We start from the raw sequence: 8,757 nt of genomic DNA, 5'->3' as shown, positions 1-8,757 counted from the left end.
TATGTCTTCACCTCAGAGCCTGGAAAGCCAATTGTTTCTAACAACTCAGTTACATGTGTTCAAAATATGGAAACCTACCACAGAGCTGGGGACTCCGGAGAGGCTCAATAACTTAGGCACTTGAAAGGTGCTGTGAAATCATCTTCAGGGCACAAAATAATCATTACTTTAAAAAGAAAACAACTATCTTCGATCTCTCATAGAGACGATCGGTTAAAAAAAAAAGAAGGACTCAGCATTGATTCCTACAAAATCCAGATATTTGCTTACTTTTAAGCCGTGCTACCTACCACTTCTGGGCTTCAATCAGATCAAGAATCCAATAAAGGGTTTGTTCCATCATTCAACTGTGACCTCATTCACTTCTCAGGCTCAGGCCCAGGTGAGAATGACCCTATAAGCTCCTTCCAGCTCTAGAGCAACCATGTTTTTAATGTGGTCTATCTAGTACCCTTGGGGGATGTGTGGGTGTGAGAACATTTTGACACTGTGGGGATTTCAGGGAAGGGGAAGTTTTTTGTTTTTGTTTTTGTTTTAATTCTGTATTAATATATTTCCGTGTTAAACATTAGTGAGGTGGAAGTTGTTCAAATGAAAAATTTTACTCAAATGCCTTGATTTCGTTACTTGCTTAAGCCTAGGAAGAAGGACAAAAATACCCCAAACTCTCATAGGTTTGCAGACTATAGTAGTATTGGAAAGAGTGATTTAAAAAGAGCAATTAAAGAAAGATTATGATTGCTTTAATTAGAAACTTGAATATTCAAGGTCTCACGGCATTGTAAATCATCTAGCATAGGAGTTAGGCATGTCCTTAGTCTTCATCATGGCCAAGCATAGATGCCTTTGGCACCCAAGATTTAGCTTAAGCCCCCCAGATTGCTTCAGGCCTCACTTAGTAGCTGCAGTTCTAGAGGCTTTCTATTCCTGCTCTCAGAATTTTTTTACTGTGAGCATAGTTTGACATTTCCCTAGTCTTTCTGAACTTGGTGCATTGCCTCCTATTCTGCTTTGGGATACAAAGGGAAAGAGAGTGATGGTTTGATTTACAGATTGATTAAACAAGTATTTAATAAGGGCCTACTATGTTAGGGCCTACCAAGATTAAAATGGGAATAATGGCAGCTCCTATTGGATGGGGTGGTTGAGAAATAAGTTAATATTATTATTTTAATTATTAATACTTCAAATTGTGGTAAAAACATAAAATTTATGATCTTAACCATTTTAAGCATACAGTTTAGTACCGTTAAGTATATTCACATTGCATGCAACCATCTCCAGAATTTTTTTATCTTGCAAAACCAAGTCTCTAACCTTCATTAAACAGTAGCTCACCATGTACCCCCTCCCTTAATCACTGGCAACCATCATTCTATTTTGTATGAATCTGACTCTAGAGATCTCATAAAAGTGGAATCACGTAGTATTTCTCTTTTTGTGACTGGCTTATTTTACTTAGCTAATGTCCTCAATGTTCATCCATGTTATAGTCTGTGTCAGGATTTCCTTCTTTTTTAAGCATGAATAATATTTGATTATATGTACCACATTTTATCTATGCATTTGTCTGCCAATGGACACTTGAGTTACTTTCACCTTTTGGCTACTGCGAATAATGTTGCTTTGACACACTGGTATACAAATACCTCTTTGAGATCTTGCTTTTAGTCTTTTGGATATATACCCAGAAGTGTAATTGCTGGATCACACAATAATTCTATTTTTAATTTTTTAAAGAAATGTTGTTTTCCATAGTGGCCACCATTTTACATTCCCACCAACAGTGCAGAAGGGTTCTAATTTCTCCATATCCTCTTCTGTTTTTCTGATAGTAAGACAAAAAAAAAAAGTAGCCACCCTCTTGGGTGTGAGGTGATTTATCTCTTTGTGATTTCAATTTATATTTCCCTAATTATTAGTAATGTTGAGTATCTCTTTTTTTTTTTTGAGATTTTATTTATTCATTTGACGGACAGAGATCACAAATAGGCAGAGAGGCAGGCAGAGAGAGAGGAGGAAGCAGGCTCCACGCCGAGCAGAGAGCCTGACACGGGGCTGGATCCCAGGACCCCAGGACCACGACCTAGGCGGAGGCTTTAACCCACTGAGCCACCCAGGCGCCCCAGTATCTCTCTTTTTTAAAAAAAGATTTATTTATTTATTTTAGAGAGAGCGCATTTGAGGAGGGGGAGGGGCAGAGGGATGGGGAGATAGAGAAAGAATACTCAAGCAGACTCACTGTTGAGCGGGGAACCTGACTTGGGGCTTGATCTCAGGGCCCTGAGATCATGAACTGAGAAATCAAGAGCCAGTCACTCAACTGACTGAGCCACCCAGGCACCCCGAGTATCTTTTCATATGCTCACTGGCTATTTGCATATTTTTTTTGAAAACTGTCTATTCAGTTCTTCTTCTTTTTTTTTTTTTTAAGATTTTATTTATTTCTTTGACAGACAGAGATCACAAGTAGGCACAGAGGCAGGCAGAGAGAGAGAGAAGAAGAGAAGCAGTCTCCCCTGCCGAGCAGAGAGCCCGATGCGGGGCTCAATCCCAGGACCCTGGGATCATGACCTGAGCTGAAGGCAGAGGCTTTAACCCACTGAGCCACCCAGGCGCCCCTGTCTATTCAGTTCTTTTGCCTACTTTTTTAAATGTTCTTACTGTTGAGTTGTAGAAGTTCTTTATATATTCCAGATATTAAGCCCTTATTATTTAAAATATTTGTAAATATTGTCTTCCATTCTGTAGGTTGCCTTTTCAGTCTGTTGATTGTGCTCTTTGATGCACAGTAGTTTTAGATTTTTACGTAGTTGAGTTTATTTATTTTTACTTTTGTTGCCTGTGCTTTTGGTGTCATATCCGAGGGATCATTCCCAAACCCAAAGTCATGAAGCTTTTCTCCTACGTTTTCTTCTAAGAGTTTACTGTTTTAGGTCTTACGTGAAGGGAGAAGTAGAACTGTAATGTGTAGCACTGAAGGAAGGGCAGTTTAGAGTGAAGGAAGACCAAAAGCAAGGAGAATAATCACAGAGATTAGGAGATGCGGAACCGTGCAGACACAGCAGAGGACAGGATTACGCAAAGTGAGATAGTGGAAACTAAAAAGATTAGGTATGATGGGTTGGGCTTGGTAAACAGAACAGAGATTGCGAATTTGATCCTTACACAAGTTTCTTTTGGCTTACAGAGCATTAAAAACTTGACTCTGAAAAACAACCTGAGGGTTTTGAAGGGTCAGGGGTGGGAGGTTGGGGGAACAGGTGGTGGGTAATAGGGAGGGCACGTTTTGCATGGAGCACTGGGTGTTGTGCAAAAACAATGAATACTGTTATGCTGAAAAAATAAATAAAATGGAAAAAAAACCCCTTGAATTTCATAAGTGAAAACATGGATAAATTAAAACTTAATCAGTTGAGAACTTTACATGAAAAACCCAAAGATCAGAAAACAGGGCTCACTTTCTGGTGTAGCAGTAACTGGTTGGAGCAGAACAACTGTCACTCCTTTAGCTGAAACACTAAGATTCCTGATTGCCATAGTCCCCATCATTTTTTCTAGTTTCTTATATCAGCCATGTCACTCATTTAATCTGGTTTTTATTTTTATTTTTTTAAAAGATTTATTCTTATTTATTTATTTGACAGACAGAGATCACAAGTAGGCAGAGAGGCAGACAGAGAGAGAGGAGGAAGCAGGCTCCTCGCTGAGCAGAGAGCCATATGCGGGCTCCATCCCAGGACCCTGGGATCATGACCTGAGCCGAAGGCAAGAGGCTTTAACCCACTGAGCCACCCAGGCACCCCTTAATCTGGTTTTTAAATATTTTAAGACACATGTACATCTTCATTGTTAAGCTAAAGCAATCTGGTCTTTATTAGCACTGGCTAGAATACTGAAGATATTTGAGTAGGAATGTTGAATGAATGAATATGGCTGTTTTCAATCTGAATTAATTCAACCATATTACTCTAATAGTTGTCTAGGCTCATATTCTCTTCTGACCTTATGAAGAACAGAAAGGAAATGAATATCTGGTATAAGGCTCCTTCCTATATAGTATTGTTTTGCTAAAGGAAAAAAGCTTCATGACAAAAGATTGTGTCTCAGCATGATTTATAATTTGTAAGTCCTGAAAACCTAATACCTAATGTCTAATTCATCTTGTGCAGTTAAAGACATATAAGCCTCAAGGAGAAGATAATTTCACAAATTCTGTCATTTACCAGATTGATGGAACTGAACTTTTCAGAATTAAAAAAAAAAAAATGTAGCTACCTTCCTGTTAGAGATACTGCCCCAGTAGGCCAATTTCTTTACAGGAAGGTTCCTTCCTTTCTCCCCCTGGATGTTTTGCTTTCACTGAACGTAAGCACCTTGAGGTGGAAAGCTCACGGTTGTATGACAGAATCATAGGAAGGTGTTTGGTGAATGACTGGAGAAAGGCAAGATGTTCCTTCCTTTTTAGGCAGAGATATTGTGCTTCATCATTACTCCCACCTCTTTGGCTTTTCTCAGTCTTTTATCATCTAGAAATCAACAGGGTATGTTAGCATGAAGGAACTATTTCCAACTTCAACTCTGGTAACCTGGGGTAGGCAAAATCCTCTGGGACAGCCTAATCCTAATGAGCCCCAATACCTCTCTTGCTCCCTCCTGACTAATCTAGATTAATGAAAAGGAAATATTTGCAGAAATAGAAAGGCTTACTCCCCTTTATAAAATACCACTTTAGTTATTACTCATTCTGACCAAGAGTTATAATTTAAAAATTTATAGATACCAACAAACCAACATGGTTTGTTTGTTGAGCAGCAACAGTGAAAATACAGAGCAATAAACACTTACCCCCACACCATTCAAACAAGGCATGGAGTGTAAGGATGTGAGGGGGATTATAAGAATCAACATATGTAGGCAATAGGAGGAAAATATAAAATAGGAGGAAAATATAAAATATATTCCTCCTTATTGGTTTAGTCTCAAGAATCAATCCAAAGTACCAAAAAATTTAACCAGCACCAACTTTATAGCAAGTTTTAATATTACTGAAAGCCACTAAATACTCTGATTATCTATTTATCTATCAACTATCTATTATCTATCTATCTATCTATCTATCTATCTATCTATCTATCTGAATGAGAGAGAGAGTGAGCACAAGCAGAGGGAGAAGCAGGCTACAGGCAGAGGGAGAAGCAGACTCCCTCTTGAGCAAGGAGCCAACTTGGGACTCGTTCCCAGGACCTTAGGATCCTGACCTGAGCTGAAGGCAGCTGCCCAACCAGCTGAGCCACCCAGGTGTCCCAATACTCTGATTTTTAAAAAAGATTTTATTTATTTGAGATAGGGAGTGAGGGGGCGAGATAGCATGAAAGTGGAGGCAGAGGGAGAGGGAGAAGTAGACTCCCTGCTGAGCAGGGAGCCTGATGTGGGGTGATCTCAGGACCCTGGGAATCTGACCTGAGCCAACTGCAAATGCTTAATGACTGAGCCACCCAGGTGCCCCTAAATACTCTGATTTTTTATATTTCCTCTTCTTAGAGTATTTGCATCCATATGGATTTGAATTAATTTCTTCACTAACTGAGCAAATGTAACACCACGTATCTGATCACCTATTCATTCATCTCTTCATCTTAGGAAGTGGCAGTTCCATCCTTCCAGGCCTGTGCTCCATCCTCTTTTCTGGCTAAAACCCCTGGAATATGCTCCAATCCTCTTCTCTTATATCTGACATCTAGTCCAATCCATTCATTTTGTAAATATTTTTTTGTGCTTCTAGGCCCTCGGATATATCAAGGAATATACCTAGCAGGAAATGCTGTTGATTCCATCTTCAAAATACATATGTAATCAGGTTACCTTCCACCATCTCCACCTCTACCTGCTGTTCTGGTCTAACTGGTCTCCCTGCTTCTGCTCTTGTCTTTTCCACTACCTGCCAAGTCTATCCTACACATAGGAACCAGGATAATCTCAAAACTTAAGTCAGAGCATGTTATGTCTCTGCTCAAATCCTCCAGTAGATTTCTATGTCACTCAGGGTAAAAATCCAACCTTTAAAATAGCCTTCAGGCTTATACGATCTATTACTGGCTGCACCTGCCCCACCCTCTTACTGGAACACCTTATTGCACAACCCTGGAACTGCGTATTGCACAGACTAGGTGACTAAATGTGATGGTCCTGTCCCCAGTTCTATGACCTTATATCTCTTCCTACATTGCCTTTGCTCATTCTGTTCTAGCCAGAATGGCCAATTACCTTTTTCTCAAATACTGCAAGCACGTCTTGTATAAAGACATTTACACTTGCTCTGCCCTCTGCATGGAGTACGCTTGCCTCAGACTATGCATGGCTCGCTCACTCCCTTCCCTCTTTAACCTTTTTGCTTAAATGTCCTTTATCAGCAAGGCCTTTCTTGTTTACCTTCCCTCACTTCCAGAATTCCTTACACCCCTTTTCTTTGCTTTATGTATTCATTAACTCATTTTTTAAAATTTACATTTTAGGTAGTTAACTGTGCAATATTGGTTTCTGGCGAAGAATTTAGTGATTCATCACTTACATACAACATCCATTGCTCATCATTAACAATGCCCTTCTCAATACCCATCACCCATCTCGCTCATCCCCCACCCACATCCCTCCAACAACCCTCAGGTTGTTCTCTACCGTCACGAGTCTCAGGGCACCTCGGTGGCTCGGTCTATTGAGCATCTGACCCTTGGTTTCAGCTTGGATAATGGTCTTGGGGTGGTGAGCCCCACGTTGGGCTCTGCATTCAGCACAGAGTCTTCTTGAGATTCTTTCCCCTCCCTCTTCCATCCCCTTTGTTCCTCCCCCTCTTGTACTCTCTCTCTCTAAAAAATAAATAAATAAGGTCTTTTAAAAAAGTCTTTTATGGCTTGTTTTCCTCTCTCTCTCTTTTTTTTTCTTTTCCCCCTTCCCAGATGCTCACCTGTTTTCTTTCTTCAGTTTCACATATGAGGGCTGCCTGGGTGGCTCAGTCAGTTAGAGTCTGCTTTTGGCTCAGGTCATGATCTCAGGGTCCTGGGATTGAGCCCCATGTCGGGCTCCCTGCTCAGTGGGGAGTCTGCTTCTCCTTCTGTCCTTTTGCCCCTGCTTGTGTTCTCTCTCTCTCAAATAAATAAATACAATCTTTTAAAAATTTCACATATGAGTGAGATCATACAGTGATTATCTTTCTCTGACTGACTTATTTCACTTAGCATAATACACTCTTGGTCCATCCACGTCGTTGCAAATGGCAAGACTTCAGTTTTTTGATGGCTGAGTAATATTCCATTGTATATATTACCACATCTTCTTTGTCCATTCATAAGTTGATAGACATTTGGGCTCTCTTCAGAATTAGGCTATTGTTGATAATGCTGCTATAAACATCAGGGTACACGTACCCCTTTAAGTCACTATGTTTGTATCCTTTGGATAAATACCTACTAGTGTAATTGCTGGATTGTAAGGTAGTTCTAATTTTAACTTTTGAGGAACCTCCATATGGTTCTCGAGTTTTGACACATGTGAGGTGGTATCTCATCGTGGTTTTGATTTGTATTTCCCTGATGATGAATAATGTTGAGCTGCTATTCACGTGTCCATTAGCCATCCAGATGTCTTGTTTGGAAACATATCTTTGCTTTATTTTAATCTCTGTAATCTGTCATACTATTATCTTATTTTTTGTTGTTGCATATATTTCTTCACTAGAGTGTAAGTTCCCTGAGAGTAGGGATTTTTGTCCTAAGCATGTAGAATAGAGCTTGACACATGGTAGATCCTGATTGTGCATCCATTCATCCCTTCAGCAGATACCTACTATCTGCTAGGAAAAGAAAATAAAGACTTAAAAGATGGCATGCCTACCCAAAAGTAGCTGACAGGGAAGTGGGACAAGTTCATTCAAATTTAGGTTCCCATGATTTATGAGTGAATAGTGGTGACAGAAGTCATCAAAATTAATAGGGTGGTATACATAAGAAATTAAAATATCCCAGGGAGGAGGCATGTATTATAATTTAGCTACACCAATAGTCATTTAGCCAGAACCAAATGGGATGAAAGGCTGATTTCACTTAATTTACTTATGGGCATATCCTAGGTAGCTTAGAACTGGTGGGCTGGTGTGGTATTTATCTGTGGGGCTGATAGTACTAGGACATAAGCTGGGTATACTGGTATATGGAAGGTGCTTTGGGGCTAGGACTTACATTGGGTCCAGCCTATTGTTTACTTTTTCCACCTACAGAGCTTGACAAATAAACAGGTGCAGATCTGGCATTCTTGTTTAAAAAAATATATATATATAATATATATTATTTATTTATTATTAATTATTATATATTATTTATAAATATTTTATAATAAATATTTATAAATAAATGAATATATAATAATATATTATGTATATATAAAAACCAACAAGAATGCCAAATCTGCACATGTTTGTCAAGCTCTGTATATATATATATATATATATATATATATATATATATATTTGGGTCAGTCCTATACTTAAAAAAATTAAAATATAATATATTATATAATATATATTATATAATATAGTATGTTATATATTAAATATAATATAAATAATAAATATTAAATATAATAATATAATAAAAAATTAAAATATAGTTTGCATACCATAAAACATACTCTTTTAAAAGTGTGAGTTCAGTGGTTTTTAGTATATTTACAAACTTGTACAGGCATCACTACCATCTACTTCCA

The 8,757-nt window shown here is 38.6% G+C and overlaps 1 protein-coding gene across 1 annotated transcript in view; it reads left to right on the top strand.

Moving 5' to 3' along the window:
* LOC123929308 (40S ribosomal protein S24-like) overlaps positions 1 to 8,757 on the top strand; it is a 576,828-nt gene that overhangs the window by 227,128 nt on the left and 340,943 nt on the right. The gene's annotated exons all lie outside the window — the stretch shown is intronic.

The sequence above is a fragment of the Meles meles genome, chromosome 18, assembly GCF_922984935.1.
Source record: "Meles meles chromosome 18, mMelMel3.1 paternal haplotype, whole genome shotgun sequence".
Lineage (NCBI taxonomy): Eukaryota > Metazoa > Chordata > Mammalia > Carnivora > Mustelidae > Meles > Meles meles.
This window is presented reverse-complemented; position numbering and strand designations above follow the sequence as displayed.